Raw genomic sequence first — 20,974 nt, forward strand, 5'->3', positions numbered from 1 at the left:
GGATCTTTTGACATTGTATCTGTACCTCATGACACTTTACACGTTTCTTTGTGTACCTTCCACGGCATGAGTCTCTAAACCCCATGGTTGGGGGTGAGGAGCTCTGCTGTGTCTTGATGGATTAATGCAATTACTACTGTTTTTCATTCAATCATGCCTGCTTCCATTCTAAGATATTACTTGTTCTTAAACCGGATGAATGTGATGATCCGTGACACTCATCATCATTCTCAACTATGAACGTGTGCCTGACAACCACCTCCGTTCTACCTTAGATTAAGTAGATATCTCTTGGATTCTTTAATCAGAATCTTCGTGGTATAAGCTAGAACTGATGGCGGCATTCAAGAGAATCCGGAAGGTCTAAACCTTGTCTGTGGTATTCTGAGTAGGATTCAATGATTGGATGACTGTGACGAGCTTCAAACTCCTGAAGGCGGGGCGTTAGTGACAGACGCAAAAGAGTCACTGGATTCTATTCCGGCCTGATTGAGAACCGACAGATGGATAGCCGTGCCGTGACAGGGTGCGTTGAACATTTCCACTGAGAGGATGGGAGGTAGCCACTGACAACGGTGAAACCCTACATACAGCTTGCCATGGAAGGAGCCTTGCGTGCTTGAAGAAGAAGACAGTAGGAAAGCAGAGATTCAGAAGATGGAGCATCTCCAAAACCTCAACCTATTCTCTATCACTGCAAAACAAGTACTTATTTCATGTTCTTTTACTTTTCACAATCAATCCTGATAATTTCTGATATCCTGACTAAGATTTACAAGATAACCATAGCTTGCTTCAAGCCGACAATCTCCGTGGGATCGACCCTTACTGACGTAAGGTATTACTTGGACGACCCAGTGCACTTGCTGGTTAGTTGTGCGAGGTTTCAAAAGTGTGATTGCAATTTCGTGCACCAGTGACAGATGAGATGAGGGAAGGCTAACCTTGCCAAAGTGGAGGGTTTGTCAGCCACCTTGTATAGTTCTAGAGGTATGATCTCATGAACTTCCACTTCCTCTCCAATCATGATAATATGGATCATGATAGCCCGATCCATAGTTACTTTGGACCGGTTGCTAGTATGAATGATAGAGCGTTGGATGAACTCTAACCATCCTCTAGCCATGGGTTTGAGGTCAAGCCTTCTCAGTTGAACCGGCTTGCCTTTGGAGTCTCTCTTCCATTGGGCTCCTTCCACATAGATATCCATGAGGACTTGGTCCAACCTTTGATCAATGTTGGCCCTTCTTATGAAAGGATAAAGATCTCCTTGCATCATTGGCAAGTTGAATGATAACCTCACGGTTTCTGGACTAAAATCCAAGTATTTCCCCCCGAACCACTGTGAGCCAATTTTTTGGGTTCGGGTTCACACTTTGATCATGGTTTTTAGTGATCCATGCATTAGCATAGAACTCTTGAACCATTAAGATTCCGACTTGTTGAATGGGGTTGGTGAGAACTTCCCAACCTCTTCTTCGAATCTCTTGTCGGATCTCCGGATATTCGCTCTTTTTGAGCTTGATGGGGACCTCGGGGATTAAATTTTTCTTGGCCACAACTTCATAGAAGTGGTCTTGATGGACCTTTGAGATGAATCTCGCCATCTCCCATGACTCGGAGGTGGAAGCAATTGCCTTCCCTTTCCTCTTTCTAGAGGTTTCTCCGGTCTTATGTGCCATTAATGGTTATAGAAAAACAAAAAGTAACACTTTTTTCCACACTAAACTGAAAAGGTTTACTCGTCCTCGAGCAAAAGAAGAAAGAACTGAGGAGAAGAAGAAGAAATAGAAGTGTGTGAAGGGTTCAGCCAAGGGGTAAGAAGTGTTGGTGATGTGTGAAAATGAAGGAGTGTAGAGGGTTATTTATAGGGTAAGGGAGATAGGGGATCCGTGTGAGAAGGGGTGGGTTCGGGAGGGAAATGGTTTTGAATTTGAATGGTGAGGTAGGTAGGGTTTATTTTGGGAAATAGTGGATGGATGTGAGTGGTGGAGAGATTATGGGGAAGAGGGTACGATTTGATAGGTGAATGGTGTTTGGGGAAGAGTGTTATAGAAAGGTGTGAAGAAGGGAGAGAGTGAGTCGGGATAGGTAGGGATCATGTGGGATCCACAGATCCTGAGGTGTCAAGGATTTCTCATCCCTGCACCTTTTTGGCGTTTAAACGTCCACTGTGTGTCATTTCTGGCATTAAATGCCAGGTTGATGCCCATTTCTGGCATTAAACACCAGTCTGGCTGCCAATTCTGGCGTTTAACGCCCAGAATGCTGCCAGACTGGGCGTTAAACGCCCATTCTGCTACCCTTACTGGCGTTTAATGCCAGCCAGACACTAGACATCATTTTCTGGCATTAAACGCCAGTCTGTGTGCCATTTATGGCGTTTAACGCCCAAAATGCTGCCAAACTGGGCGTTAAACGCCCATTTTACTATCCTTACTGTTGTTTAAATGCCAGTAAGCCCGTCCTCCAAGGTATGCTATTTTTGATGCCATTTTTGATTCCGCTTTAATTCTGCAGCTGTTTTTGTGACTTCATATGATCATCAACCTAAAGAAAACATATACTAACAATGGAAAAGTAATTAATATAGATAAATAAAATTGGGTTGCCTCCCAATAAACGCTTATTTAATGTCAATAGCTTGACAAGAAGCTCTTATAGAGCTTCACAGAGGCTTAGAGCATGATTGTGGCCTCCCAACACCAAACTTAGAAGTTGAGTGTGGGGATTCTGTCTGATTCTGTATTGAGAGAAGCTTTTCATGCTTCTTCTCCATGTTTACAGAAGAAGATCCTTGAGTCTTAAACACAAGGTAGTCCTCATTCAATTGAAGGACTAACTCTCCTTTGTCCACATCAATCACAGCCCTTGCTGTGGCTTGGAAGGGTCTTCCAAGGATGATGGATTCTTCCTTATCCTTCCCAGTGTCTAGGATTATGAAGTCAGCAGGGATGTAAAGGCCTTCAACTTTCACTAAGACATCCTCTATAAGTCCATAAGCCTGTTTCATTGATTTTTCTACCATCTCTAGTGAGATTCTTGCAGCTTGCACGTCAAAGATCCCTAGTTTCTCCACTACAGAGAGTGGCATGAGGTTGATACCTGATCCCAGGTCACACAGAGCCTTCTCAAAGGTCATGGTGCCTATGGTGCAAGGTATTAAGAACTTTCCAGGATCTAATTTCTTTTGAGGTAATGTCTGCTGAATCCAGGTATTCAGTTCATTGATGAGCAATGGAGGTTCATCCTTCCAAGTCTCATTACCAAATAACTTGGCATTCAGCTTCATGATTGCTCCTAGATATTGAGCAAATTGCCCTTCAACAATATCTTCGTCTTCTTCAAAGGAAGGATACTCATTAGAGCTCATGAATGACAATAGTAAGTTCAGTGGAATCTCTATGGTCTCTGTGTGAGCCTCAGATTCCTTTGGTTCCTCAATAGGAAACTCCTTATTGGTCAGTGGACGTCCCTTGAGGTCTTCCTCACTGGGAATCACTACCTTTTCACTCTCTCCAGGTTCAGCAATTTTGGTTATAGTTATGGCCTTGCACTCTCTTTTGGGATTTTCTTCTATATTGCTTGGGAGAGTACTAGTAGGAGTTTCAGTAACTCTTTTTTTTCAGCTGACCCACTTGTGTCTCCAAATTTCTGATGGAGGACCTTGTTTCATTCATGAAACTGAGAGTGGTTTTAGATATATCAGGGACTATGTTTGCTAAGCCAGAGAGACTCTTCTTAGAATTCTCTGCCTGTTGCTGAGAAGATGATGGAAAAGGCTTGCTATTGCCAAACCTATTTCTCCCACCATTATTGTTGTTGAAGCCTTGTTGAGGCTTCTGTTGATCCTTCCATGAGAAATTTGGATGATTCCTCCATGAAGGATTATAGGCGTTTCCATAGGATTCTCCCATGTAATTCACCTCTTCCATTGCAGGATTCTCAGGGTCATAAGTTTCTCTTCAGAGGAGGCTTCTTTAGTACTGCCGGATGCAGCTTGCAATCCAGTCAGATTCTAAGAAATCATATTGACTTGCTGAGTCAATATTTTGTTCTGAGCCAATATGGCATTTAGAGTATCAATCTCAAGAACTCCTTTCTTATGAGTCATCCCATTATTCACAGGATTTCTTTCAGAAGTGTACATGAACTGGTTATTTCAACCATCTCAATGAGTTCTTGGGCTTCTGCAGGGGTTTTCAGATGAAGGGATCCACCAGCAGAATGGTTCAATGATATCTTAGACAATTCAGACAGACCATCATAGAATATGCATATGACGCTCCATTCTAGAAGCATGTCAGAAGGACACCTTTTGATTAGTTGCTTATATCTTTCCCAAGCTTCATAGAGTGATTCACCTTCTTTCTGTCTGAAGGTTTGGACGTCCACTCTAAGCTTGCTCAGCTTTTGAGGTGGAAAGAATTTCATCAAGAAAGCGTTGACCAACTTGTCCCAAGAGTTCAGGCTTTCTCTAGGTTGTGAGTCCAACCATGTTCTAGCTCTGTCTCTTACAGCAAAGGGGAAAAGCATAAGTCTGTAGACCTCAGGATCAACCCTATTGGTCTTAATAGTATCATTGATCGGCAAGAATTCAACTAAGAACTGATGAGGATCTTCCGATGGAAGTCCATGAAACTTTCAATTCTGCTGCATTAGAGAAACTAATTGAGGCTTAAGATCAAAGTTGTTTGCTCCAATGGTAGGAATTGAGATGCTTCTTCCATAGAAGTTGGAAGTTGGTATAGTATAGTCACCAAGCATCTTCCTTGCATCTCTAGCATTGTTGTTGGGTTCGGATGCCATGTCTGCTACTTTTTCGAGATTTTCTGTAAGGTCTTCTCTGGAATGTTGTGCTTTAACTTCTCTTAGCTTCCTCTTCAGAGTCCTTTCAGGTTCAGGATCAAATTCAACAAGAATGTGCTTATCCTTGTTCCTGCCTCATATAAAAAAGAAGAGAACAGAAAAGAAGAGGAATCCTCTATGTCACAGTATAGAGATTCCATTATGTGTCAGAGAAAAAGAAAAATAGAATGAAGAAGGAAGAAGAAATTCGAACACACAAAGAGAGAGAGAGGGGGTTTGAATTATGAGTAGAAGAGAAGTGTTAGTAAATAAATAAAATAAATAGAAAGAGATGAGAGAGAAAGTATTCGAATATTAATTAAAAGAAAAGAAAAATATTTTTGTTTTTATTTTAATTATTGGTTAGTATTCAAAAATATTAAAAGAAATGAAATAAAATTAGAATTTAGAACAGTCAGTTAATTAAAAAGAATTTTGAAAAAGTGGCTAGTTGTTTTCAAAAAATGAGAAGTGGAAAAGTAGTTAGGTGGTTTTGAAAAAGATAAGAAATAGTAAACTTTTTAAAATTGAAACAAACAAGTCAAGTAGTTAGTTGATAAAGATTTGAAAATAAATTTTGAAAAGATAAGAAGTTAGAAAAAGATTTTGAAATTAAAATTTTAAAAAGATATGATTGAAATTTATTTTGAAAAATAATTGAAAAAGAAATTAAAAAGATTTAATTTTTAAAATTAAAGTTGATGACTTGACTAACAAGAAACTAAAAGATATGATTCTAGAATTCAAAGACTGAACCTTTTTTAACAAGAAAGTAACAAACTTAAAATTTTTGAATCAAAACATTAATTTTTAGCAAGGATTTTCAAAAATATGAAATAAAATTAAGAAAACAATTTTGAAAAATTAGTTTTAAAATTTTCGAAAACATTAAAAGAAAAATGAAAAATATTTTGAAAAAATTTTAAGAATGAAATTCGAAAATCATAAAAAAAATGAAAAAGAATTGATTTTGAAAAAGATTTGAAAAGATAAAGTTTTTAAATTGAAATTTTGACTTGACTAACAAGAAACAATTAAATTTTAAAATTTTTTGACCAAGTCAACTCAAAATTTCGAAAATTATAAGAAGAAGAAGGAAAAGATATTTTTTTGACTTTTGAATTTTTAATGAGGAGAGAGAAAAACAACATAAAAATTTAAGATCAAAACAAATAATGCATGCAAGAACACTGTGAATGTCAAGATGAACACCAAGAACACTTTGAAGATCAAGATGAACATCAAGAACATATTTTTTAAAATTTTTTAAGAAAAGAAAGACATGCAAGACACCAAACTTAAAAATTTTTAATGTTTAGACACCATGAATTCGAAAATGCACAAGAAAAACAAGAGAAGATACAAAACAAGAAAATTTAAAGATTAAACAAGAAAAATCATCAAGAACAACTTGATGAACAAGAAAGAACACATGATGAATTTTCGAAAATCTAATAAAGATTAAAGACATGCAAAACACCAAACTTAAAATTTGACACTAGACTCAAACAAGAAACACACAATTGTTTTTTGGTTTTTATGATTTTATTAAATTTTTTTTGTATTTTTCAAAAATAAAAATAAAAAGCTTAAACACAAAATAAAATTACCCAATCTAAGCAACAAGATGAACCGTCAGTTGTCCAAACTCGAACAATCCCCGGCAATGGCGCCAGAAACTTGGTGCACGAAATTGCAATTATACTTTTGCAACTCCGCACAACTAACCAGCAAGTGCACTGGGTCGTCCAAGTAATAAAACCTTATGCGAGTAAGGGTCGATCCCACAGAGATTGTCGACTTGAAGCAAGCTATGGTCATCCTGTAAATCTTAGTCAGGCGAATTCAAATGGTTATGAGGTTTTGATAATTAAAGGATAAATAAAACATAAAATATGATAAAGATACTTATGTAATTCATTGGTAGGTATTTCAGATAAGCGTTTGAAGATTCTTTGTTGCTTCTGAACCTCTACTTTCCTATTGTCTTCATCTAATCATGCATGCTCCATTCCATGGCAAGCTGTATGATCCTCTCAGTGAAAATGGTCCAGGCTATAGTTTCTGTACGGCTAATCAACTGTCGAATTTCTCGTCTCGGATGAAAAATACCAGGCACAGCTACCGCACGGCTAATCATCCGTCGGTTCTCACTTGTGTCGGAATAGGATTTGTTTATCCTTTTGCACACTGTCACTGCGCCCAACATTCACGAGTTTGAAGCTCGTCACAGTCATCGCATCCCAGATCCTACTAGGAATACCACAGACAAGGTTTAGACTTTTGGATCTCAAGAATGCTGCCAATTGGTTCTAGCCTATACCACAAAGGTTCTGATCTCATGGATTCGAATGCTCTGTTGTCAGGAGAGGCAAGTCAGATTCGTGGATCAGAGACCCAAGAGAATATACTCTGGCTATCATCCAATGACTACGTTGAATATCATGTAGACCGCTTGTGGTTGACAGGCACACGGATCTTGGCTAAGCGAGTAACGAAGATAGTGGGTGATTGTCACGGATCACCCCTTCATTCTGACTTAACTAAATTAAGTACGAGAGTATATCTTGGAGAAAAAGTAAGTGTGAATTCAAAGAGAAACAATAGTACTTGCATTAATTCATGAAGAACAGCAGAGCTCCGCACCTTAATCTATGAGTTGTAGAAACTCCACCATTGGAAAATAAATAAGAGAAGAAGGTCTAGGCATGGCCGAATGGCCAGCCTCCTGATGAGTCCATATTTTCTGATATATTGATTTGGATGGATTCTAGCATATGAACTCACACTTAAGCACTCAAATAGCATACTTTTGTGTTTGATCCCTAATTTGAACCTAAATGTAAAACCATGCAATGTTGTGCTTTGATAGAGCAAATTAATTCCACTTTTATGTCATTCGATGCCGTGATATGGTTTGTGAGTGATTTCAGACCTTGAAGGCAAGAATGGATGGCCAAAAGTGGAAGAAAGCATGTACAAGGGAGAAAACATGAAGAAAACAAGAAAAAGTACACATAGCGAAGTGTGCGTACGCACAAGCGAGGGTTTCCATGTGTGTGTGCACAAGCACCTGTGCGTACGCACAGGTCGATTTTTAGCCGAGTGTGTGGACGCACACATCTGTGCGTCCGCACAGGTCCCTGCACGTGATTTTGTTATTGAGACGCGTGCTATGCGTTTTCTGATGGCTTTTGGCCCAAATTTTGAAGGCTTGGAGCTGAATTTGGAGTGCTATTTAAGGGGGATTCAACACTTAGTAAAGGGGGGCTCACTTAGATAGTTTTGAAAGGGTAATTAGGAGTAGGAGTAAAAGTATTGTAGCATTACTCTCTTAGGGTTTTATTTTCATTTCCATTTCCATTGTAGCAGTTTATAGCAAGCTTTAATTTTGGATGGTGATCAACTCTTTTGTGAGTACTCTTAATTTCCTCTTTAATTAAAGCACTTTTACTATCATTTTTTTTGGTTCAAGTTACTTTGTTCATATTTGCAATTTTGTGTTACTTGAAGTTTTGATCAATAAATTTAATATTTCATGCTTTCTTTATGCCTGTTTGGATGTTTATTGTTGATATTGTTGATAGTTGATTATAGTTTTCCATTTTACTTTGCAATTTTCCATGTTTTACTTTTATGCACACCAAGTGTTTGTGAAAATGTCACTTGGTAATTTTGAGTAGATTTTCATACCTTGGCTTGTGGTTTGAGTTCCTAGGATACTAGAGTCATAATGTCCGACATTTAGTGGTGATTCTTGGGTAGTTAGTTGACTCTTGTTTCCATTGACGCTAGCCTTTTATCAACTAGTTTGATAAGTGGGTCGGGACTTATGGATTAAGGTCAATTATGCTTGCCTGGCTTACTTCATGATGGTTGGGGTTAACTAGGCAAGACTAACTCATCATAATTACCATAGTTGTGGTTGTGACGATGATAGGATTCCTTCGATCTTCCCTCCCAAGTCAAGGCCCCCTTTTATGCATTAATTACAATTTTGCTCATTACTTAGTTCTTTGATTTCTTAGTTCTTTTAATCGTTGATTTCTCGCTTGAAAATCCCTTTTTGGTCGTAACAACCAAAGAAGTAACACCTCAATTGCGTTCCTAGGGAGAACGACCCGAGGTTTAAGTAACACCAAAGAAGTAACACCTCAATTGTATTGAATTTATTATTTGATTGATGGCCAATTTGTTGGGTTAGGACTATACTTACAACGCAAATTCCATTTTGATAATCAAATTCCTAACCTATGCAAATCAGATGTTGTCAAATTTGGCGCCGTTGCCGGGGAACCTTGCAACTAGTGTTAAATCTTTTGGTTGATGTTAATATGTTGATAGTGTAAATAGCACTTTTTGGTTGTTTGTTTGCTTTTGTTAGTAAGTTTTTGTTTATGTTTTCTTGATGACTTTTACAGACCATCACCACAATGCACTCCAAAGGAACCCAAACACTTACCTTTATAGTCACCAATCTTACACACCATCACCCCACTACATACAAAGACAAAACCCCCCACCCTCACGAGTTTGATTGTCAACCTTCAGCAATCAGCCACACAAGACGTACTTCTCATGCTCATTCAAGGACAACAAGAGTTCCGGAAGAAGCAAGAGCTCTCCATGTCCACCTTAGCAAAGGCTTTGGATTATTTAGCTTCATAGCGTTCATGTCACAAGCAAGAAACTCAAGTGGATGAATGTATGGAACCAAGTGAGAAGTATGGAGTGAAAGAAATAGTGCACAATTAAGAAGAAGATGTCAAGTTACAAGATGAAGTGAAATAGGGGTTAAATGAAGAGTTGGTAGGAATTGATCAAGAGGATTCCATCATCCAAGATTTTTTGTCTAACTTAGGTAATTCCTTCGATAACCTTCATGAGTCTCCACTAGTAGATTCGGAAGGAGATGCTGATGTGGATTTCACACAACATCCAATTTTTGACTTGAGTGATGATGAGGCAGATTCAAAAGAGGTTGAGGAAGATTTCAGCTGCCAAGAGATGAAAGCAATTATTCACAATAGAATTGAGCGGGTGAAGAGCTCTCCAACGAGATTTCTAGGCCCACATCAATACGCCATCTTGGAAATGGATGTTCAACTTCGAATCTTTCTTGGAGTAGTGGATGGTGAAGAGAACAATGTTGATTGGCAAGGGAACGGTAAGTACATCAAAAGGGCCAATCTAACATTTAGAGCTCAAATTTGGTGCAAGAGTAAACTTAGTGGATTCCAGGGAGTGCACAAACATGTCGATGGTGATAGATGAATTCGAGTACGGGATTCGGGCATTGGTCTTAAGAGTCAAAAATTAAGGATCCTAGTTACTAGCTTGAAGCTTCTCTCAAGTTTGATGCGATTCAATTGGGATCGTGGAGGTCAAATCAATAGCAAACTTGATTGGAGATTCAAGGAAGAGCGGAAGCATAAGCCACCCTAACAAGGATCACCTCACCAAGTCCAACTTAGGACTATAAACCAAAGTGCTCGGTGGAAGACACCCCACCATGGTAATATCCTTCTAGCTTTCTCTCTTTTAACTTTTGTTTCATGAATAAGTTGGTTATGTTGCTTAGTTGGTTAGCTTTATTTTGATGGTTGTTAGTTAATTTTGGTGAATCATGTGTTTTTGGGAGTTTCGTGATTTGGAACTTGAAAACCTATTTTGGATGTAAAGTTTGATGCCCTAGAGGCATAATTTTCATTGCAGGAACAGAGACCTGTGCGTGCGCACGACCTTGTGCATGCGAACAACCTTGTGCGTGCGCACAACTTCCCTTTTTTTTCGTTCCTATGCGTCCGCACAGCAATATGCACACGCACATCCTTAAACACCCCCTCTGTTCCCAGCGTACGCACGAGGTGTGCGTGGGAACACCTTCCTTCTTCTCTTGTACGACTGCACATAACCCCTCTTAAAAAAAATAAATCCACACGTGCGAGCGCACACAGGGCGTGCCCCCGCACAGCCTAAGCACATCTCTATGGTCACAGCGAACGCACTCCCTATGCGATCGGACGCCAGCCCTTTTTCGTCTTCTGTGCAAGCGCACGTACCTTGTGCATCTGCACAGGTCACGTTCCACCTTCTGTTTTCAGCATCCGCACGAGCTTGTGCGCATGCATACCTACCTTTTTCCCTTGTATGCGTCCGCACACGACCTTGTGCGTCCGCACAGGTCACTTTTCGAACGTTAATTCGAAAAGAAGGGGGACACGCGCTTTATTTCCCCTTCTCACCCCAACCCCTTCTCCTCTCTGTTCTCTCGGCACACCACCCCATAGCACCTCTCCACCCCACAACCCACCCACCGGCAACCTCCTCGCCGCCACCGTCACACCTGCTCTCTCTCTTTCCCCTCACCCTCCTTTTCTTTTCTCTCCTCTACATTTTTCTTTCCCCTCCCCTTTCTTCCCTGTCTTTACTGATTTTATTTCATTTTACTTTCCTTGCTGATGAGCGGATAATTTATACGATTTTTGGCATTGTTTTTAGGTAGTTTTTAGTATGATCTAGTTACTTTTAGGGATATTTTCATTAGTTTTTATGCTAAATTCACACTTCTAGACTTTACTATGAGTTTGTGTATTTTTCTATGATTTTAGGTAATTTCTGGCTGAAATTGAGGGACCTGAGCAAAACTCTGATAAAAAGCTAACAAAAGACTGTTGATGCTGTTGGATTATGACCTCCCTGCACTCGAAATAGATTTTCTGGAGCTACAGAAATTTAAATGGCGCGCTCTCAACGGCGTTTCGACATCCAGAGCTTTCCAGCAATATATAATAGTTCATACTTTATTCGTGATTAGACAACGTAAACTGGCGATCAACGCCTGCTCTATGCTGCATTCTGGAGTCAAACACCAGAAACACATCACGAACCAGAGTTGAACGCCAAAAAACACGTTACAACTTGGCGTTCAACTCCAAGATAAGCCTTAGCTCGTGTAAAGATCAAGCTCAGTCCAAACATACACCAAGTGGGCCCCGGAAGTGGATTTATGCATCAATTACTTACTTCTGTAAACCCTAGTAGCTAGTTTAGTATAAATAGAACTTTTTACTAGTCTATTAGACATCTTTGGTCTCAGGTTTATTTTATTATTCATCTTAGGAGACTATTGATCACGTTTTGGGGACTGGCCATTCGGCCATGCCTGGACCTTCATCACTTATGTATTTTTAACGGTGGAGTTTCTACACACCGTAGATTAAGGGTGTGGAGCTCTGCTGTAGCTCAAGTTTCAATGAAATTACTACTATTTTCTATTCAATTCCGCTTGTTCTTATTCTAAGATATTCATTGCACTTCAACATGATGAATATGATGATCCGTGACACTCATCATCATTCTCACCTATGAACGCGTGACTGACAACCACTTCCGTTCTACCTTAGATTGAGCGCATATCTCTTGGATTCCTTAATCAGAATCTTCGTGGTATAAGCTAGATTGATGGCGGCATTCATGAGAATTCGAAAAGTCTAAACCTTTTCTGTGGTATTCTGAGTAGGATTCCGGGATTGAATGACTGTGATGAGCTTCAAACTCGCGATTGTTGGGCGTGATGACAAACGCAAAAGAATCAAGGGATTCTATTCCGACATGATCGAGAACTGACAGATGATTCGCCGTGCAGTGACAGAGCATTTGGACCTTTTTCACTAAGAGGATGGGATGTAGCCATTGACAACGGTGATGCCCTACATACAGCTTGCCATGGAAAGGAGTAAGAAGGATTGGATGAAAGCAGTAGGAAAGTAGAGATTCAGAAAGGACATAGCATCTCCATACACTTACATGAGTAACTCTATCTTTACTTTCTATTTATTTATTATTTTTATTCGAAAACTCCATAACATTTATTATCCGCCTAACTGAGATTTACAAGATGACCATAGCTTGCCTTATAGCAACAATCTCCGTGGGATCGACCCTTACTCACGTAAGGTATTACTTGGACGACCCAGTGCACTTGCTGGTTAGTTGTGCGGAGTTGTGACTAAGTGTGATTCACGTTTGAGAGCACTACCAAGTTCATTGGCGCCATTGTTCATGATCACAATTTCGTGCACCAAGTTTTTGGCACCGTTGCTGGGGATTGTTCGAGTTTGGACAACTGACGGTTCATCTTGTTGCTCAGATTAGGTAATTTTCTTTTTGTTTTATTTTCAAAAAATTTTCAAAAAAAAAATTATCCCTATTTTCGAAAAAAAATATTTTGAAAATAAATCATTCTATGGCTTCAGAATTTTTAAGAATGGATTTTAGAGTTTCATGAAGCATATTGAAGCCTGGCTGGCTGTAAAGTCATATCCAAATTCTTTTGGACTAAGGCTTCAACTAATCACCACAATGCATGTAATTCCATCCTAAAGCTGGCTGGCTATTAAGCCATGCCCGACCCTTGGATTGGAGGTTTAGACTAACATTGAAAGATTCCTAGAATTCTTATTAAAAAATCTTGAATCTCTTAATTTCTTTTCCTATATTTTTTTTTGAAAAAAATAAAAGAAAATACAAAAAAATCATAAAATCATAAAAACCAAAAATATTTTGTGTTCTTGTTTGAGTTTTGTGTCATGTTTTAAGTTTGGTGTCAATTGCATATTTATCTTGTCCTTGCATTTTTCGAAAATTCATGCATTCATAGTGTTCTTCATGATCTTCAAGTTGTTCTTGGTAAGTTTTCTTGTTTGATCTTGATGTTTTCTTGTTTTGTGTCTTTTATTGTTTTTCATGTGCATTTTTGCATTCATAGTGTCCAAGCATTAAAGATTTCTAGGTTTGGTGTCTTGCATGTTTTCTTTGCATCAATAATTTTTTAAAATTATGTTCTTGATGTTCATCATGATCTTCAAAGTGTTCTTGGTGTTCATCTTGACATTCATAGTGTTCTTGCATGCATCTTGTGTTTTAATCCAAAACTTTTATGTTTTGGGTCATTTTTATGTTTTTCTCTCTCATCATTAAAAATTCAAAAATAAAAAATATATCTTTTCCTTATTTCTCTCAAAAAATTCGAAATTTTGGGTTGATTTGGTCAAAAAAATTTTAAAATAAGTTGTTTTCTTGTTAGTCAAGTCAAAATTTCAATTTTAAAAATCTTATCTTTTCAAAACTTTTACAAAACTCAAATCTTTTCATTTTTTTATATATTTTCGAAAAATTTCTTTTAAATTGATTTTCAAAATCTTTTTTTTATCTTTATTTCATAATTTTCGAAATTACACTAACAATTAATGCGATTGATTCAAAAATTTGAAGTTTGTTACTTTCTTGTTAAGAAAGGTTCAATCTTTAAATTCTAGAATCTTATCTTTTATTTTCTTGTTAGTTAAGCAATTAATTTTAATTTTAAAAATTAAATCTTTTCTAACAATATCTTTTTTATCATATCTTTTCATCTTTTATATCATATCTTTTTCAAAATTTTATCTTTTTCAAAAATTTGATTTTAAAATATCTTTTCTAACTTCTTATCTTCTTATCTTTTCAAATTTGATTTTCAAATTTTTTCAACTAACTAATTAACTTTTTGTTTGTTTCTTATCTTTTTCAAATCCACCTAACAACTTTTCTCTCTCTAATTTTCGAAAATACCTCCCTCTTTTTCAAAAATTCTTTCTTTAATTAATTAATTGTTTTAAATTTTAATTTTAATTTTATTCCTTATCTTTATTTTTCGAAAATCATTTAACTCCTTTTCAAAATTTAATTTCAAAAATTTCTCCCTCTCTCATATTATTCTATTTATTTATTCATTTACTAACACTTTTCTTCAACTCTCTTCATCTCAAATCACTACCCTTATCCTCACCCTTGTGTTTGGATTCTCCTTTCTTTATTCCCTTTCTTCTTCTACTAACAATAAGGAACCTCTTTACTGTGACATAGAGGATTCCTCTTCTCTTCTTTTCTTGTTCTCTTCTTGTTCATATGAGCAGGAACAAGGAAAAAGGCATTTTTGTTGAAGCTGACCCTGAACCTGAAAGGACTCTGAAGAGGAAACTAAGAGAAGCCAAATTACAACAATCCAGAGACAACCTTACTGAAATTTTTGAACAAGAGAAGAAGATGGCAGCCAAACCTAACAACAATAATGCAAGGAGGATGCTTGGTGATTATACTACACATACTTCCAAGTTTGATGGAAGAAGCATCTCAATCCCTACCATTGGGGCAAACAATTTTGAGCTGAAACCTCAACTAGTTGCTCTAATGCAACAAAACTGCAAGTTTCATGGACTTCCATCAGAAGATCCCTATCAGTTTTTAACTGAGTTCTTGCAGATCTGTGAGACTGTTAAGACTAATGGAGTAGATCCTGAAGTCTACAGGCTCATGCTTTTTCCTTTTGCTGTAAGAGACAGAGCTAGAGCATGGTTGGACTCTCAACCTAAAGATAGCCTAGACTCCTGTGATAAGCTGGTCACGACCTTCTTGGCTAAGTTCTTTCCTCCTTAAAAGCTGAGCAAGCTTAGAGTGGATGTTCAGATATTCAAACAAAAAGATGGTGAATCCCTCTATGAAGCTTGGGAAAGATACAAACAGATGACCAAAAGATGTCCTTCTGACATGTTTTCAGAATGGACCATGATAGACATATTCTATTATGGTCTATTTGAGTTTTCTAAGATGTCATTGGACCATTCTGTAGGTGGATCCATTCACCTAAAGAAAACACCTACAGAAGCTCAAGAACGTATTGACATGGTTGCAAATAACCAGTTCATGTACACTTCTGAGAGGAATTTCGTGAATAATGGGACGCCTCAAAGGAAGGGAGTTCTTGAAATTGATGCTCCAAATGCCATTTTGGCTCAGAACAAAATGTCGACTTAGCAAGTCAACATGATTTCTCAAAGTCTGAATGGATGGCAAAATGCATCTAACAGTACTAAAGAGGCATCTTTTGAAGAAGAAGCTTATGATCCTGAGAATCCTGCAATAGCAGAAGTAAATTATATGGGTGAACCTTATAGAAATACCTATAATTCATCATGGAGAAATCATCCAAATTTCTCATGGAATGATCAACAAAAGCCTCAACAAGGCTTTAATAATGGTGGAAGAAATAGGCTCAGCAATATCAAGTCTTATCCATCATCTTCTCAGCAATAGACAGAGAATTATGAACAGAGTACCTCTAACTTAGCAAATTTAGTCTCTGATCTGTCTAAGGCCACTTTAAGTTTCATGAGTGAAACAAGGTCCTCCATTAGAAATCTGGAGGCAAAAGTGGGCCAGCTGAGTAAGAAAATCACTGAAACTCCTCCTAGTATTCTCCCAAGCAATACTGAAGAAAATCCAAAAAGAGAGTGCAAGGCCATTGATATAATCAATATGGCCGAACCTATAGAGGAAGGAGAGGACGTGAATCCCAATGAGGAAGACCTCATGGGATGTCTCTCAAGCAAGAAGGAGTTCCCTATTGAAGACCTAAAGGAATCTGAGGCTCATATAGAGACCATAGAGATCCCATTAAACCTCTTTCTGCCATTAATGAGCTCTGAAGACTATTCTTCCTCTAAAAAGGATGAAAATGTAACTGGAGAGCAAGTTGTTCAATATCTAGGAGCCATCATGATGTTGAATGCCAAGTTGTTTGGTAATGAGACTTGGCAAGGTGAACCTCCCTTGCTCATTAGTGAACTAGATACATGGGTTCAGAAAACTTTACCTCAAAAGAGATAAGATCCTGGCAAATTCTTAATACCCTGTACCATAGGCACCATGACCTTTGACAAGGATCTGTGTGACATAGGGTCAGGCATAAATCTTATGCCACTCTCTGTAATTTAGAAACTGGGGATCATTGAGGTACAGCCTGACATATTCTCATTACCAATGGCAGACAAGTCAGTAAGACAAGCTTATGGATTGGTAGAAGACGTGTTGGTAAAGGTTGAAGGCCTTTACATCCCTGCTGATTTCATAATCTTAGACACTAGGAAGGAGGAGGATGAATGCATCATCCTTGCAAGACCTTTCCTAGCCACAACAGAAGTTGTGATAGATGTTAACAGAGGAGAATTAATCCTTCAATTGAATGGGGACTACTTTGTGTTTAAGGCTCAAGGATCTTCTTCTTTAACAATAGAGAGGAAGCATGAAAAGCTTCTCTCAGTGCAGAGTCAAACAAAGCCCCCACAATCAAGCTCTAAGTTTAGTGTTCAGAGGCCACAGCCAAACTCTAAAGTTTGGTGTTGAATCCCCACATCCAAACTCTAAGTTTGGTTTTGGGAGTCTACAACATTGACCTGATCACCTGTGAGGCTCCATGAGAGCCCACTGTCAAGCTATTGACATTAAAGAAGCGCTTATTGGGAGGCAACCCAATTTTTATTTATCTAATTTTATTTTATTTTCATTGTTCTTTTATGTTTTATTAGGTTCATGAACATGTGGAGTCACGAAAAAAATATATTAAAATTAAAAACAGAATCAAAAACAGCAGAAGAAACAGCACACCCTGGAGGAAGACCTTGCTGGCATTTGAACGCCAGTAAGGAGCATCTGGCTGGCGTTCAACGCCAGAACAGAGTATGGATCTGGAGTTGAACGCCAGAAACATGCAGCAATCTGGCGTTTAAACGCCAGGATTGCACACTGAGGAAAGCTGGCGTTCAACGCCAGAAACATGCTGCTGATGGGCATTGAATGCCCAGAACAAGCTTAGAGCTGGCGTTTAATGCCAGAAACAAGCACCAATCTGGCGTTAAACGCCAGGATTGCATGCAGAGGGCATTCTACACGCCTCATTGGTGCAGGGATGGAAATCCTTGACACCTCAGGATCTGTGGACCCCACAGGATCCCCACCTACCTCAACTTACCTTCTCTCTTCTTCACCAATCACCTCAGTCTCTCTTCCCCATCACCTCTTCACCACTCACATCCATCCATCTCTTCCCCACCCAATCCCACCCATATGGCCAAAACATACACATCTCTCCCTCTCTTCCATATTTTCTTCTCCTTCCATTCTTTCTTCTTTGCTCGAGGGCAAGCAACGTTCTAAGTTTTTTTTTTGTGGTAAAAGCATAGCTTTTTTGTTTTTCCATAACCATTGAGGGCATCTAAGGCCAGAGAAACCTCAAAAAAAAAAAGAGAAAAGGGAAGACAAAAAATCTTTCCACCTCCGAGTCATGGGAGATGGAGAGATTCATCTCAAGGGTCCAAAGCTCAGTAGAAGAGCATTTGACTGCACATCAAGAGAGCATGAGGAATTCCCTCATCAAGAAATCCCTGAGATACCTCAGGTGATACATTTTCCTCCACACAACTATTGGGAGCAACTAAGGATAAGAGCACTAAAATCACTAGGGATCAAGCAACAGAGGCAAGGAAGAGACATGAAGGAGCTCAAAAAGCACCATTAGTCCTTCAAAAAGGCGCCACCCTCACTAAGGTGGACTCATTCCTTAACTTCCTTATTCTTATCTCTGTTTTTCGATTTTTATGCTATATGTGTGATTATGTTTTGTGTCTCTACCTCATGATCATTAGTATTGAGTAACTATGCCTTAAGGCTATAAATAATTATATAAATCCTTCACCTCTCCTAAATAAAAAATGTTTCTAATTCAAAAGAACAAGAAGTACATGAATTTCAAAATTATCCTTGAATTTAGTATTAATTATATTGATGTGGTGACAATACTTTTTGTCTTCTGAATGAATGCTTGAACAGAGCATAATTTTGATCTTATTGTTTATGAATGTTAAAATTGTTGGCTCTTGAAAGAATGATGAACAAAGAGAAATGCTATTGATAATCTAAAAAAAATCATGAAATTGATTCTTGAAGCAAGAAAAAGCAGTGAAAAAGCAAAAGCTTGCAAAAAAAAATTTTGGCGAAAAAAATAGAAAGAAAAAGAAAAAGCAAGCAGAAAAAGCCAATAGCCCTTAAAACCAAAAGGCAAGGGTAAAAAGGATCCAAGGCTTTGAGCATCAATGGATAGAAGGGCCCAAGGAAATAAAATCCAAGCCTAAGCGGCTAAATCAAGTTGTCCCTAACTATGTGCTTGTGGCATGCAGGTCCAAGTGAAAAGCTTGAGACTGAGTGGTTAAAGTCGTGATCCAAAGTAAAAAGAGTGTGCTTAAGAGCTCTGGACACCTCTAACTAGAGACTTTAGCAAATCTGAGTCACAATCTGAAAAAGTTCACCCAGTTATGTGTCTGTGGCATTTATGTATCCAGTGGTAATACTGGAAAACAAAGTGCTTAGGGCCACGGCCAAGACTCATAAAAATAGTTGTGTCCAAGAATCAATATACTTAACTAGGAGAATCAATAACACTATCTGAAATTCTAAGCTTCTAGAGATGCCAATCATTCTAAACATCAAAGGAAAAAGTGAGATGCCAAAACTGTTCAGAAACAAAAAGCTACAAGTCCCGCTCTTCTAATTAGAACTAATATTCATTGATATTTTGGGATTTATAGTTTATTCTCTTCTTTTTATCCTAATTTATTTTCAGTTGCTTGGGGACAAGCAACAATTTAAGTTTGGTGTTGTGATGAGCGGATAATTTATACGCTTTTTGGCATTATTTTTAGGTAGTTTTTAGTATGATCTAGTTACTTTTAGGGATATTTTCATTAGTTTTTATGCTAAATTCACACTTCTGGACTTTAATATGAGTTTGTGTGTTTTTCTGTGATTTCAGGTAATTTCTGGCTGAAATTGAGGGACCTGAGCAAAACTCTGATAAAAGACTGACAAAGGACTGCTGATGTTGTTGGATTCTGACCTCCCTGCACTCGAAATGGATTTTCTGGAGATACAGAACTCTAAATGGTGCGCTTTCAACAGCGTTGGAAAGTAGACATCTAGAGCTTTCCAGCAATATATAATAATCCATACTTTATCGTGCTTAGACAACGTAAACTGGCGCTCAACGCCAGCTCTTTGCTGCATTCTAGAGTCAAACGCCAGAAACACGTCACGAACCAGAGTTGAACGCTAAAAGACACGTTACAACTTGGCATTCAACTCCAAGATAAGCCTCAGCTCGTGTAAAGATCAAGCTCGGCCCAAACATACACCAAGTGGGCCCCAGAAGTGGATTTATGCATCAATTACTTACTTCTGTAAACCCTAGTAGCTAGTTTAGTATAAATAGAACTTTTTACTAGTGTATTAGACATCTTTGGTCTCAGGTTTATTTTATTATTCATCTTAGGAGACTATTGATCACGTTTTGGGGGCTGGCCATTCGGCCATGCCTGGACCTTCATCACTTATGTATTTTTAACGGTGGAGTTTCTACACACCATAGATTAAGGGTGTGGAGCTCTGCTGTACCTCAAGTTTCGATGCAATTACTACTATTTTCTATTCAATTCCGCTTGTTCTTATTCTAAGATATTCGTTGCACTTCAACATGATGAATGTGATGATCCGTGACACTCATCATCATTCTCACCTATGAACGCATGACTGACAACCACTTCCGTTCTACCTTAGACCGGGCGCATATCTCTTGGATTCCTTAATCAGAATCTTCGTGGTATAAGCTAGATTAATGGCGGCATTCATGAGAATCCGGAAAGTCTAAACCTTGTCTGTGGTATTCTGAGTAGGATTCTGGGATTGAATGACTGTGACGAGCTTCAAACTCGCGATTGTTGGGCGTGATGACAAACACAAAAGAATCAAGGGATTCTATTCTGACATGATCGAGAACCGACAGATGATTAGCCGTGCTGTGACAGAGCATTTGGACCTTTTTCACTGAGAGGATGGGATGTAGCCATTGACAACGGTGATGCCCTACATACAGCTTTCTATGGAAAGGAGTAAGAAGGATTGGATGAAAGCAGTAGGAAAGTAGAGATTCAGAAAGGACACAGCATCTCCATACACTTATCTAAAATTCCCACCATTGAATTACATGAGTAACTCTATCTTTACTTTCTGTTTATTATTATTTTTATTCGAAAACTCCATAACATTTATTATCCGCCTAACTGAGATTTACAAGATGACCATAGCTTGCTTCATACCAACAATCTTTGTGGGATCGACCCTTACTCACGTAAGGTATTACTTGATTGACCCAGTGCACTTGCTGGTTAGTTGTGCGGAGTTGTGACTAAGTGTGATTCAC

The 20,974-nt window shown here is 38.3% G+C and overlaps 1 non-coding gene across 1 annotated transcript; it reads right to left on the reverse strand.

Annotated features, from left to right (window-relative positions):
• Nucleotides 1-15,333: 15,333 nt before the first annotated feature.
• Nucleotides 15,334-15,437, reverse strand: LOC112792926 (small nucleolar RNA R71). Its single transcript, XR_003197643.1, has one exon. It is a non-coding gene; the product is annotated as a small nucleolar RNA R71 (small nucleolar RNA).
• Between the last annotated feature and the right edge of the window lie 5,537 nt (nucleotides 15,438-20,974).

Source organism: Arachis hypogaea, chromosome 3, assembly GCF_003086295.3.
Source record: "Arachis hypogaea cultivar Tifrunner chromosome 3, arahy.Tifrunner.gnm2.J5K5, whole genome shotgun sequence".
In the NCBI taxonomy this organism is placed as follows: domain Eukaryota; kingdom Viridiplantae; phylum Streptophyta; class Magnoliopsida; order Fabales; family Fabaceae; genus Arachis; species Arachis hypogaea.